Genomic DNA, 14,480 nt, shown 5'->3' with positions numbered 1-14,480 from the left:
AGTTTGGATTTCTACACTATAAAATGGGGACGGAGCGGGAGCTTGCTCTCTTGGTTTCTGGGATGATTAGCATGAGAGAGCAGAGGGAACAGAGCAGAGAGCAGAAAGAGGCCATGTGGCCAGGAGAAGCAGCCAAGATGGCGGAGTGCTGAGTGAGATGCCAGTTTGTGTAGAGTTTGTATCTGGGATAAGGAAGGAGATGGGGAACTGAGGAGAATAAGGCTGGTGAGCTAGAAACCTTTGATTCTAGGAAAGTCGGATAAGTCAGTGGCTTTGAGAACACTGAATGTGATTGGGTTTTGGAGCCCAGTGTGTGTTTTTTGCTTGCCCGCCGAGTGCAAGCTAGAATTAAAGAAAATGGGCCTATCAGTTTTTGGCTCCATTGTTTCTTTACCGACTGTCCGAATCCAATGCGAACCTGCATGGCCCTGGCCCTGGCTTCTGGCTTTACAGGAACAGAGGTGAATAAGGCTGGTGAGCTAGAAACCTTTAATTCTAGGAAACTCGGATAAGTCAGTAGCTTTGTGAGCACTGAATAAGGGGGTTTTGGAGCCCAGTGTGTGTTTTTACTTGCCCGCCGGGTGCAAGCTAGGATTAAAGATAATGGCCCACCAGTTCGTGGCTCCATTGTTTCATTACCATCTGTCCGAATCCAATGAGAACCTGCATGGGCCGGGTGGCTGTGATGGTGGCCGTGGACACTGGCTTTACGGGGGGAATGGTGAGGGCCAAGGGGAGATGGGCAGACACGGAGGGCATGTACTGTGAACAGAGTATCACACAGCCTAACTTGTTGTAAAGTAACATTCCGCCGGGTTTACGTGGAAACACCAAGTCCAAATGAATTTTTAAAGAGTTTTATTAAAAGGAGGAGATTTATTAATTTGCCGGCCGCATATGACTAACACGGGGCACAGCTGACCCAAATCTTGCCATCTGGACTACAGTCCTGAGGCAGGTTATATACCTTTGATCACACACAGGTTGGCGGGGGGAAAGGAGGAGGAGGGGGAGATGACACAATTCATTAGCAAGCTTATAACATTTGTCTATAGGATTTCTAAAAAAGATTTCTACATATTAAAACTTATAAGGTAACATAATAGCGAAAAATGTTGCTTTTCATATTAAAAGACATTTCCAAATCTTTCAGTGTTTATCTGCTATTCCTTTGTTCCGAGGTGTATACATTAACTATAGGCCTTCAAGATGGGGTGGGGAGCCTGCATGGCATCAGGGGACAAGTGTCTGTGAATGGCGCATTGAAAGAAAGAAAGAAAGAAAGAGAGAAAGAAAGAAAGAAAGAAAGAAAGAGAGAAAGAGAGAGAGAGAGAGAGAGAGAAAGAGAGAAAGAGAAAGAAAGAAAGAAAGAAAGAAAGAAAGAAAGAAAGAAAGAAAGAAAGAAAGAAAGAAAGAAAGAGAAAGGAAAGGCTTTGCTTAATCTCTCCCCCCACCCCCCACCGCCCACCCTGGCACCCGGCTAGGTGTTTATTTTCTTCCTTACAGGTACAGAGGAGGGGAGGAAACTCAAGTTTTTTTTTCTATTTCTATTCAAAACCTAGCACAAAATCTTTTTATTTATAATACAAGCTGTCGTCTATCCTGAGTTGGTGCAAATCACACACAAGTATAAGAATCATATTTACAAAATCTCTCTGTATGCTTAGCCCAGATTATAAAATGCCCTTTAATCTTCCTAGTAAAAGGGGTTTCCTACACAGTATGTATCTGCAAGCCAAAAAAAAAAAACCTCCCTCATTCCTCTCTACAGAAAAGAGAGAGCAAAAAACCTGACTCTTTTTTCTAAAATATTAATATTAATTTTTCAATTCTTTAGTACCTTACCACAAACTGTTCCATTTACCTAGTTTTGACTAACAAATCACTCCGAAACAGAGTGACTGAACACAATGACAACACTGGTTTTGCTCACCGATCCACACGCAGGCAGGACTTGATGCAGGCAGCTAACCTCTGCTCACTCGGCCTCAGCTGCTGCAGTGGAAGACTGGGGTCTGGAATCATCCGAAAGCTCCCTCCCTCCCATGCCTGGCGGTGAGTCCTCAGCTGGGGCTGGGGCTGGAACTCTAACACATGGCGTCTCCATGTGGCTGCTTGGGCTTCCTCATAACATGGTGGCTCGCTTCCAAGGGCACATGGAAGGGCAGTGGGGAACCAGACAAAAGCTGTATCATCTCTTACAATCTAGCCTCAGACACCATACAGCAATGCTACTGCCTGGCACACACTGATTAGAGGCAAATATAAGAGCCATCTCATATTTAAGAGAAGAGAGGTCTTAGACTTCACCTTTCCACAAAGAGGATGTCAGAGTATCAGCAGACATATTCAAAAACCACCGCACGATGCATTTCAACTCAGTTTTACACATACAGAGCATTTTTTCGGTGCCAGATACTTTGCTGGATACCAGGGAGACAGAAATGGGCAATTCATCTGGAAGAGAGATTTAATGCACAAGTCTGGAGTCAAAGCATTTGGGCTTATTGCCCTACTTATCTCAACTATAATTTTATCATTTGCATAAATTTTGCATGAATCTTTGATTAATACCTATTCCCCTCCCCCCAAAAAAAAAGATATTAAAAAATGCCTACATTGTTCAAGAATGGTTTTGTGCGCAGGGCCACCACATATGCCTGGGCAGGCTGAGCACTGCACAGGGCACCCCTGAACAGAGGGAGGCAAGGTGAGGGTGACATCTAAACTGCACCTGCTCACCAGACTGCGTGCCCTGGTGCGGGGCAGCTTTGCGAAAGGATGTTTTCTGGTTGCACCTGCTAAGCCAGGTGCCCCTATCTGGAGGGGGCATCTTTCACTAATTTACACAAAGGTGCCATATGGGCTGGTGCGCAGGAGCTGATGGTGGCCTTGTTTATATAAGCAGAGACTTTAGTGAAACTTAAAGATATGTCTAAGGATGGAAGGGGATCACACAGATGCTGGAAGAATAAAGAAAAACCACCTAGTCAATTAACTATGTTTTGCCTGACCGGGCAGTGGCGCAATGATCAGAGCGTCAGAATGGGACACAGAGAACCCAGGTTCAAAACCCCAAGGTTGCCAGCTTGAGCATGGGCTCATCCAGCTTGAAGCATGGGCTCACCATCTTGAGCAAGGGATCACTGGCTTGAGCATGGGATCATAGACATGACCCCATGGTTGCTGGCTTGAGCCCAAAGGTTGCTGGCTTGAAGTCCAAGGTCACTAGCTTGAGCCCAAGGTCACTGGCTTGAGCAATGGGTCACTCGCTTTGCTGTAGCCACCCCCCCCCCCCCCGCCAATCAAGGTACATATGAGAAAGCAATCAATGAACAATTAAGGTGCTGCAACGAAGAATTGATGCTTCTCATCTCTCTCGCTTCTTGTCTGTCTGTCCCTATCTGTCCCTCTCTCTGACTCTGTTTCTGTCCAAAAAAACAACTGCCCTGGCCAGTTGGCTCAGCGGTAGAGCATCGGCCTGGCGTGCAGGAGTCCCGGGTTTGATTCCCGGCCAGGGCACACAGGAGAAGCACCCATCTGCTTCTCCATCCCTCCCCCTCTCCTTCCTCTCTGTCTCTCTCTTCCCCTCCCGCAGCCAAGGCTCCATTGGAGCAAAGATGGCCCGGGCACTGAGGATGGCTCTGTGGCCTCTGCCTCAGGTGCTAGAATGGCTCTGGATGCAACAGAGCGACGCCCCAGAGGGGCAGAGCATCACCCCCTGGTGGGCATGCCGGGTGGATCCTGGTCGGGCACATGCGGGAGTCTGTCTGACTGCCTCTCCCTTTCCAGCTTCGGAAAAATGAAAAAATTAAAAAAAATAAAAATAAATAACCTTGGCAGGGTGGTTCAGCATCAACCCAGTGCACCAGAGGTTGTGGGTTCAACCCCCAGTCAGGGTACATATGAGAAGCAATCAATGAGTGCACAATTAAATGGAACAACTAAATGAAACAATGAGTTGATGCTTCTCTCTCCCCCTTTCTCCCTTTCTCTCTTTCTCTCTCTTTCTCTGTCTCTCTCAAATCAATAAAAAAACTTTTAATTAAAAATAAAATGCATCAAAATAGTATTAACAGGTGTTACCCCTGAGTGATGGAACTATAGAATAAGTTTATTCTCTTTCTCTTGCTTTTATGTATTTTTCAAATTTTCTACAATGAACATGTATTATTGTTGTGAAAAATAATATTATTAAAATCATCTGAACCAGTCTGTTTCACCGTTCTGGTTGAGCTGTCCAAGGAATAGAGCAGAAAAAAATCTCCCTGAGCTGGGATTTGATTCCTAGTTGCAGTATTTGGTAGTCTGATTTGTGAACCTGAGCAAGTTATTTCCTTTCTCTGTGCCTCAGTTTCTTCACCTCTGAATGGATGACCAGCACCCCCCACCATGGGTGTTTTCTTGGACATTCAAAAGCTCAAAACAGAGCTTAGAAGTGAAATCATCTTGAAAGCCCTAAGATGTTATGGAAACACAAAGGACATTTTAACCCAACTGTCTCTGAGATAAAGGGGGGGGGGTCTAGCAGGAAGCCCCCTGGGGTCAAAGGCAGAGTGAAGCAAGTGAGACATTCAGCCTGGGTGCAAAGGTAAGAGCACACCAAGTGGCTCGGCCGTCCAGATAAATAATGTTGCAAAGCAATACTTTCTTTTTCTTTTCTTGTCTTCTTTTTTAAGTGAGAGGAGGGGAAATAGTGAGACAGACTCCTACATCTGGGGTCATGCTTGCAACCAAGCTATTTCTAGTGCCTGAGGCTGAGGCTCCACAGAACCAGCCTCAATGCCCGGGGTGGAGAAGCAGATGGTTGCTTCTCCTGTGTGCCCTGACCAGAAGTCGAACCCAGGACTTCCACAGGCTGGGCCAACATTCTACCACTGAGCCAACCAGCCAGGGCACAATACTTTTCTTTAAAAATCAAAATTAGCCTGACCAGGCAGTAGCGCAGTGGATAGAGCATCAGACTGGGATGCGGAAGGACCCAGGTTCGAGACCCCGAGGTCGCCAGCTTGAGCACAGGCTCATCTGGTTTGAGCAAAAGCTCACCAGCTTGGACCCAAGGTCACTGGCTCGAGCAAGGGGTTACTCGGTCTGCTGAAGCCTGCAATCAAGGCACATATGAGAAAGTAATCAATGGACAACTAAGGTGTTGCAACGAAAAACTGATGATTGATGCTTCTCATCTCTCTCCGTTCCTGTCTGTCTGTCCCTATCTATTCCTCTCTCTGACTCTCCTCTGTTTCTGAAAAAAATAAAATCAAAATTAATGATCCAAACTCAAAATTAAGTATGAAAGGAATATCACCAATTTTAAAGAAAGATAGGATCTCACTCTGAACTTCCACAAAGCTGTCTCACTCTCCTAACTCTGGTCTCAACCCTGAGGGCTGGACTCCCGTGCAGGAGTGATTGAAATTTCAGTGTCTAGTAAGGGAACAGCCTGAGCTCAAGGTCATGCTATGAGTTTGGAGATCAGGCCTGGACCAGGACCCAAATCTCTGAATCTTTAAGGAATTCTTTCTATCCCACTGGGTAGCATGAGCCCCGGAGGAAGCTGCTTTGTCTGTGCATGCTTCCTGTCCCCCACCATCAATACTACATCAACCTGTGCAAGCAGGTGTTTTCTCCAGAAAAGCTGAGAGATGCAGGAAGCCTCTTTAATTCTGCCCCTGATGTTTCTACCTTATCAACCACATTTTGGGCCCTTGGTATTTCAATCCGAAGCTAAAATGAGAGAACTGAACCTCCTTTAGTAGAAATAACGGGTCCTAAGACTGCTTCCCAAGAGCCCTTGCTCCAGGGCAGTAAGAGATGCATTTGAGAGGGCTTCATCCCGGAACGGTTCCCCTTGTTGAGTGTCGGGCCCCACGAACAGATGAAGATGTCGCACCCTAGCTGGACAGAGAGGGCCTCTCCCTCTTGGTCTCTCGTGCACCCTTTCCTCCTCCATCCCAGCGCTTGTCCCCTTTTGTAATTGTGTGTGTGAGGCACTTGACACATCTCTGTGCCCCACCCAACCCCAACCCTTGCTTTCTGTGGGATCAGCTTCCACTTCGCCCCCTGGTGTCCCCTGAGGGGTAGTGCAGAGTCGGTCTCCCATACGTCTTTGCTCAATGTTTGAATGACAGAGTTAGCTAACTCCATGACGTGAGGCAAGGTCCACAGTCTGGGAATGAGTCAAATAAGAAGAACAGCAACATTGATTCTGCACGTACGAATGAGAGGCCTGTTAGCACTGTGCCCGCAATGACTCGTGTCATCACCACAACAGTCCCAAAGGGGGTTACTAATGTTACTATCCTGGTGTATAGATGAGGAAGTGGAGGCACCAGATGCTTAAGCAATGCACCCACAGTCACACATGCAGCCTGTGCTCCACGCCGTCATGCTCTGCAGCCCCCCCCCCAAAGTAAAAGTAGCAAGGAGGTGCTCATGGGCACTCAGATATAAGAAAGTGCATGTGGCATTCGCACCGTGACCTGCTCGTTTCTGAGGTTGATCCTCTTTCTTCCTCCTTGGTCCCTCCTTCTTAGTAAACTTTGTGGGCTCCTCTGGTTTTCCCCACTGGACACATTCGGGGCCTCTCTTCTCACACCACACTGACTCTGAGCACCTCAAGCATCCCAAAGGCTTACTATCATACATGGTGTCTGCCATGTCGACACCAGTGACTCTCCAATGCATGGGGTCAGTTCATTCTTAACCAGAGCAACTGCACCCCAAGCACAATTGGGCAATGTGGGAATCATCTTCAATTGTCACAACTAGGAAAGAGGGATGATTGGCATCTACTAGGTAGGGTCCAGAGAGGCTGCTAAATGTCCCACAATGCACAGGACGGCCCCCCAAACACAGAATTATCTGGCCTCAAATGTCACAAGTGCTGAGGCTAAGAATTCCTGGTTAACCCAACCCTCTGTTCTAAAAAGTATTTCAGGCCTGACCTGTGGTAGCACAGTGGATAAAGCATCGACCTGGAAATGCTGAGGTCGCTGGTTTAAAACCCTGGGCTTGCCTGGTCAAGGCACATATGGGAGTTGATGCTTCCAGCTCCTCTCTCTCTGTCTCTCTCTGTCCCTCTCTGTCTCCTCTCTAAAATGAATAAATAAAATAAAAAATTTAAATAAATAAATAAATAAATAAATAAAATAAAAAGTATTTCAACTGTCCCCTGGACGTGTCCACTCGGATGCCTCCCAGAGACTCAGACCCAGTGTTCTCCAGAACTCATTAATGATTCCTCTCCCGCAACACCACCAGTGGGTTTGCCTGCCAGCATTTTTCAGCTCTGCAGACCACAACACCACTTACACTGATAGCCCATCTGGGGACCTTGCGTCACCCCCACAGCACGCTCTCACCAGGTCCGGCAGTCCTACTGCTTAAACACCACTGCGAACTCTCTCCTCTGCCCCCTTCCCTCTGCCCCATCGTGGGCCACCATTCTCTCCATCTGCACTAGTAACAGCCTCTTTACTGGCCTTTATCCTAACTGCAGTGTCTCACCCCGCCCAGCCCAGGCCCCTCAGAGCAGAGAAATCCTTCTAGAGCACGGAAGCGTCACGTTGTCCATAAAACCCCAAAGGGTTCCTTTTGGGATGATGAAAATGTTCTGGAATTGGATGGTGGTGACTGCACAGCATTGTGAGTGTACAAAATGCCACTGAACTCTGCACTTTGGCTAAATGCTGTTTTATTCTATATGCATTTTACTACAATTTAAAAGCAAAAATACAAAACCTCCCACGGCCTCCACACTCCTCTCTGTGGCTTCCATGATCTGGCCACTCCGGTCTCTGTTCTTGCTAAGGACTCAGATAAATCTTGGGACTTGGTTGGGGACCAGAGCAGGGGTGGCTGAGATCCTGCAGGTGGAAACCGTGGACCCTGAGAAAGAAGATACTTACTAAGAAGGGCTCCTGCTGGCTAACTGGACTCAAATTTTAGAAATTAAACAACAAAAAAAGAGCCCAGCAGCCATTTCTACACAGGGGCCTCTCACACGTGCTGCACTCCAGTGAGAAGCCTGCACTGAACTGCCTGCCTGCTCTGTATTTCTGCTGGCGGAGCCATCCCTTATGAAAAAGATCCTGGAATCCTCTTTCAACCAATGCGACTGAACCTTTACCCATCCATCAGAGCTGCACAGCTTCAACCAATCAGAGCAGCTCTATTCTGACCAATCAGGAAAGTGCCATTTGGACCAATCCAACTGTGAGAATTTGGAGTCCTTATTTGCATCAGGGCTGACCAATCAGTGAGCAGGACAGGAACTTCTGTGCATATAAGCCAGCTCCCTAGAGGAAGCTCTCTTCCTGCCCTGAGAGCACATTTTCCCTTTCCACCGGATAGAGAAACCTTCCTTTTCCCTGGCTAGAGGTGAAACACCAAAGACATCTCACTGAAGCAGAGTAGAGCAGACTAGGCTAGACCAGAACTCGAGTGTCTAGCTGAAAAGGAGCCTGGCCCCAGGACCACCTCACAGCTGTGCTGTTGTCACAGCCATGCGGCATCACAATTGAGCTTTTCCACAGCTGAGCTGTATCACCATTGAGCTGTTTGCACTGAACAGAGTTTCCCCTCTTCATCACACTCCAAACTGGGGACTCCCGTTGGCATTGAATTGGCACCAATGACTATCAGTTGACAAAATGATAAGTGAGTGGAGGATTAAGAAAATAGATTACTGCTGGGCGGGTGGCAGAAAGTACATTCTAAAGATGCTCCAACACTACCGCCAATCCCATGCGCTTCTTATAATATGGCTTTAAAACTCCTCCCAGGCACTTGGTCACTGTCCACTCTAATCCAGATGACCTCGTCATCACTGAACTAATTGCACCTGCAAAGACCCTTTTCCACACACGGTCTCATTTACAGGTGCTGGAGCTATCACTTCAATGTATCTTTGGGGGCATACATTTGTACCTCCCCCCACCCTTTTTTTTTTTTTTTTTTTTTTTTGGTATTTTTCTGAAGTTGGAAACGGGGAGGCAGTCAGACTCCCACATGCGCCCGACTGGGATCCACCTGGCATGCCCACCAGAGGGCGATGCTCTGCCCATCTGGGGCGTTGCTTTGTTGCAACCAGAGCCATTCTAGTGCCTGAGGCAGAGGCCATGGAGCCATCCTCAGCGCCTGGGCCAACTTTGCTTCAATGGAGCCTCAGCTGCGGGAGGGGAAGAGAGAGACAGAGAGGAAGGACAGGGGGAGGGGTGGGGAAGCAGATGGACGCTTCTCCTGTGTGCCCTGGCTGGGAATCGAACCCAGGACTCCTGCACGCCAGGCTGATGCTCTACCACTGAGCCAACTGGCCAGGGCCCTTCCCCCCCTTTTAGGTTGACAACTACAGTGCCCTGAGCATCACCTTCTGGGACCTCGATGGTCAAAGGCGGAGACGAGATGGGGATATGATCCCATTCAGGTCTGACACTGGTGACATTAGCTGGCTCCACTGTACAGAATCAGGACAAGGCCAGGTGAGGAGGAACACCAATGGCTGGCTCCGGGAATGACAGGTGAGCTGTCAGCTCGCCTCCTGGGCTCCCTGAGGCTGCTGTTTCTAGACAAGGACCCAACAGCACCTGGTTTGCCAGAGAGAGCAAGCCGCACAAATGAACAAGGTGGAAGGGGGTGGGAGTCGACTCTCCCGGTGCATAAATATTTATTAGTCATCACATGCTTGCTCCTCCTCTGAGGCTCCCAGTGTTCCATTAAATTAAGCATTTCTAATTGAGGAAATAGAAATGAATATGGAACAAATGCCAGTGTTCTGACAGAATCCCCACATCACCCCTGCAGGGAGAGGTCTTCGCACACACAGGGTGTTTCTTTGAGAGAGAAAGAGAGGCAGGGAGAGAGACAAGAACATCAAGCAGCTCCTGTATGTGCCTTGACCTGGGAATCGAACTGGCAACCTCCGTGCTCTGGGACGAAGCTCCAACCAACCGAACTATCCAGCCATGGCTTCATTTTTATTGATTTTTAGAGACAGAGAGAGGAAGGGAGAGAGGAAGGAAGAGAGAGAGAAGGGGAAGGGAAGCATTCATTTGTTCCACCTAATCATTCATTCTTTAGTTGCTTCCCGTGTGCCCTGATCTGGGATCAAACCCACAACCTTGTCATTTCAGGATGATTCTCTTAGCTGACTGAGCTAACCAGCCAGGGCCACAATACTGTAGATTTGATGGGATGGCTGATGAAGAGTCAGCATGCCTGGGCCACCTGGGAATCCCCCACACGGTGGCCTCAGCGCCAGGACCACCATCCGTGTCTCGAGGAGTCTTCAGACCCCCAAGGATAGCAGATGAGGAGACAGAAGTACGTGGCTTTGGCTTGGCAACCAGAAGAGGGGTTTGAGTCTCAGTTCCTGCCGATGACCTTGGACACGTCCTTGGCCTCACTGAGCTTTGGCAAGCTGGCCGTCACTGGGAACAGGGTAGCCGTCCCTCCTTGCGGGATGGTAGCAATAAGCCTGCTTTGGAAACTCTAACGTGCTGTGCTGTGTAACAAAGGCATGTGGGTGATTTTGACCCCTCCTGAGCAGTGCTCCCAGGGAGCTTCTAGAAAAGGCCAGAGCGGGTGACAACGATCTGTGGCTGTGAGCAGGGGAGAGGCCCCCGGGGGAAAGTCGGGGACATCAGAGCATTGGAGGTCCTCGGGGTCATCATGAGGTCTGGACTCTCACTGGGAGTGAGATGGGAGCCATTGTGGGATCTGAGCATACTTTTCTGAAGACAAAACACAGGAAACGTGAGAAATGCATTACTGCCCCCCTATTACAGATAGGGAAACTGAGGCAAGGCTGGCCCACACAATGTCCCTGGCCAGTCCGCTCCTAGGACGGGTGCCTGCTGCTATCTGCAGGGCTGCCTTCACCCACCAGGGAGTCATTTTGTCCCCAGACTGCCTTCATCTCTGCAGGGCCCCACCCGGAGGGACTGTTCTCCGGACACACTAAACAGTGCCCAGAACTGTCCCCTGGGGCAGCGTCTGCAGCCCCAGGAGGTCCCCTCAGGATCACCACCCTGTCCCCACCCTCTGGGCTCCGGGTGCCCTGTTTCTCTGCCTCTCTGCTTTTCTATTTTTTGTGTCTCGGTGTTTTCTGTCTGTGTCTTTCTCAGATTCTGTCCCCTTTCTGACTCTCTTCCTCCATCTCCTCTCGCTGTTTTCTTCCTGTTTCTCTTCTTTCTCTCTGTGGGCAGTTCTTCTCTTCCCTGCCCTCTTCCGCCCTTCCTCCACCCCCATCTCTACCTCTGCCTTTATCTGGCTCCTACTGTATTTATATATCCTGAGTCGCCCGCCCGGGCTTTTGCCTGCGTGGTGTGAGCCTCGCCCCCTCCCATCTGCTCCAGAGGAGACCTACCTGTAAATATTTGAGAAAGTGCAGGCTGTTGTTGGAACAAGGCAGAGATTACAAGTCTCCCTCCGATGCTCTTGGAGGCCTAATATCAGGGCCCCAGCTGTTGGGTGTCGCGCGCCAGCCGCGCCGGGAAGAGGACGAGCGGAGGCCGCGGCGGCGCCCTGATTTTACTGTAAATTAAAATCCAGGCGTTGACACTCGGGGAGGGAGCGAGCTGCTGGGCTGTCAGGGGGCCGGGACACGTGGTGACCCTGGAGCAGGACCTCCTGGCCCTTGCACCCGCAGCGGCCCCCAGAGCAAGTCCTTTCCTTCTGGGGGCTTCAGGCGCCTCCTCTGCAAAGTGGGGCACGGCAGTGCCTGCTCTGCCAGCCGCCCGGCTCCTCTCACCAGGCTGGGCTCCCACCCCCGCCCTGAGGTTCGTGTCCAGGAAAAGGCACGAAAGTCAGCGTGGGAGACAGAGGCTGGGTCTTCCCTGAGCTCCGACTGTCCAGCCTGCAGGAAGACTCCCCGCCCTGACCCTACAACCGGGCCTGGTTAGGACGAAGAGGTACAGTCTCTGGTCCCTCTGCTCAGCAGTGGGCCCGATGGGACAGTCTAGTCACTGCACAGTGCACCCTCCTCACGCATCGCTAACCCCTCGCCACTCCTTTATAGAACTTCCCAGGTAACAGGCTGTGTTTTACCCTCAATGTTTATTGGCTGTCTCTCTGTCACACACACACACATACCCACAGAGACCAATGGCAGCTCTGTGAGGACATCTCTGTCACTTCACTCACTGCTGAGTCCCCAGTGCTCCAAGCAGCACCTGTCTCACAGACATCCAATCAGCAGCTGCTGAAAAAGCAGATATACGGATGAGTGAACAGAGTGACACACACAGAGTCACCTAGGAACTCCGGGAAGTACCAGTGCTCAGGCCCACTTTTGAGGTTTTGATTCAATTAGGCTGAGTTGAGGCTCAACTGCTAGAATTTTTTTAAGTCCGCAGGTGATGCTAATGTGAAGCCTGGCTGAGAACCCCTGTCTGACTGCCTGTGCACATGCTCACCAGCTGTGGAAACCCTTAGAAGCTCCCGCTGCTCTCAAAGTACAATCAGAATGGAATGGAAGGGAATGGGAATGGGAAGGGAATGGAATGGAATGGGAATGGGAAGGGAAGGGAATGGAATGGGAATGGGAAGGGAAGGGAATGGGAATTGGAAGGGAAGGGAATGGGAATGGAATGGGAATGGGAGGGAAGGGAAATGGGAATGGGAATGGAAGGGAATGGGAATGGGAATGGAATGGGAAGGGAAGGGAATGGGAATGGGAAGGGAAGGGAAGGGAATGGGAATGGGAATGGAATGGGAATGGGAAGGGAAGGGAATGGGAATTGGAAGGGAAGGGAAATGGGAATGGGAATGGAAGGGAAGGGAATGGGAATGGAATGGGAATGGAAGGGAAGGGAAATGGGAATGGAATGGGAATGGAAGGGAATGTAAATGGGAGGGAAGGGAATGGGAATGGAAGGGAATGGGAATGGGAATGGAAGGGAATGGGAATTGGAATGGAATGGAAATGGAAGGGAAGGGAAATGGGAATGGAATGGGAATGGAAGGGAATGTAAATGGGAGGGAAGGGAATGGGAATGGAAATGGAATGGGAATGGGAAGGGAAGGGAATGGGAATTGGAATGGAATGGAAATGGAAGGGAAGGGAAATGGGAATGGAATGGGAATGGAAGGGAAGGGAAATGGGAATGGGAATGGGAATGGAAGGGAATGGGAATGGAATGGAATGGAATGGAATGGGAATGGGAATGGGAAGGGAAGGGAAGGGAAGGGGAATGGGAAGGGAAGGGAATAGGAATGGGAATAGAATGGAATGGGAATGGGAAGGGAAGGGAATGGGAATGGGAAGGGAAGGGAAGGGGAATGGGAAGGGAAGGGAATGGGAATGGGAATAGAATGGAATGGGAATGGGAGGGAAGGGAAATGGGAATGGGAATGGAAGGGAATGGGAATGGGAATGGAATGGGAAGGGAAGGGAATGGGAATGGGAATGGGAATGGAATGGGAATGGGAATGGAATGGGAATGGGAAGGGGAAGGGAAGGGAATGGGAATTGGAAGGGAAGGGAAATGGGAATGGGAATGGAAGGGAAGGGAATGGGAATGGAAATGGGAAGGGAAATGGGAATGGGAATGGAAGGGAAGGGAAATGGGAATGGAATGGGAATGGAAGGGAATGTAAATGGGAGGGAAGGGAATAGGAATGGAAGGGAATGGGAATGGGAATGGAAGGGAATGGGAAGGGAAGGGAATGGGAATTGGAATAGAATGGAAATGGAAGGGAAGGGAAATGGGAATGGAATGGGAATGGAAGGGAATGTAAATGGGAGGGAAGGGAATGGGAATGGAAATGGAATGGGAATGGGAAGGGAAGGGAATGGGAATTGGAATGGAATGGAAATGGAAGGGAAGGGAAATGGGAATGGAATGGGAATGGAAGGGAAGGGAAATGGGAATGGGAATGGGAATGGAAGGGAATGGGAATGGAATGGAATGGAATGGAATGGGAATGGAAGGGAAGGGAAATGGGAATGGAAATGGGAATGGAAGGGAATGGGAATGAAATGGAATGGAATGGGAATGGGAAGGGAAGGGGAATGGGAAGGGAAGGGAATGGGAATGGGAATAGAATGGAATGGGAATGGGAAGGAAGAGAAAGGAATGGGAAGGGAATGGGAATGGGAAGGGAAGGGAAGGGAATGGGAATGGGAAGGGAAGGGAAGGGGAATGGGAAGGGAAGGGAATGGGAATGAGAATAGAATGGAATGGGAATGGGAAGGGAAGGGAAAGGAATGGGAAGGGAAGGGAATGGGAATGGAATGGAACGGAATGGGAAGGGAAGGGAAGGGAATGGGAATGGGAATAGAATGGAATGGGAAGGGAAATGGGAGGGAAGGGAAGGGAATGGGAATGGGAATGGGAATGGGAATGGAATGGGAATGGGACTGGAATGAGAATGGAATGGGAATGGGAATGGGAATGGAATGGAATGGAATGGAATGGAGAATGGGATTTCAACCCTGCTCAATCATCACACCTCCTTACCATGGACCATGGGCACTACCA

Source organism: Saccopteryx bilineata, chromosome 4, assembly GCF_036850765.1.
Source record: "Saccopteryx bilineata isolate mSacBil1 chromosome 4, mSacBil1_pri_phased_curated, whole genome shotgun sequence".
Classification (NCBI taxonomy): domain Eukaryota; kingdom Metazoa; phylum Chordata; class Mammalia; order Chiroptera; family Emballonuridae; genus Saccopteryx; species Saccopteryx bilineata.
The sequence above is the reverse complement of the archived record's forward strand: the minus strand, read 5'-3'. Positions refer to the sequence as shown.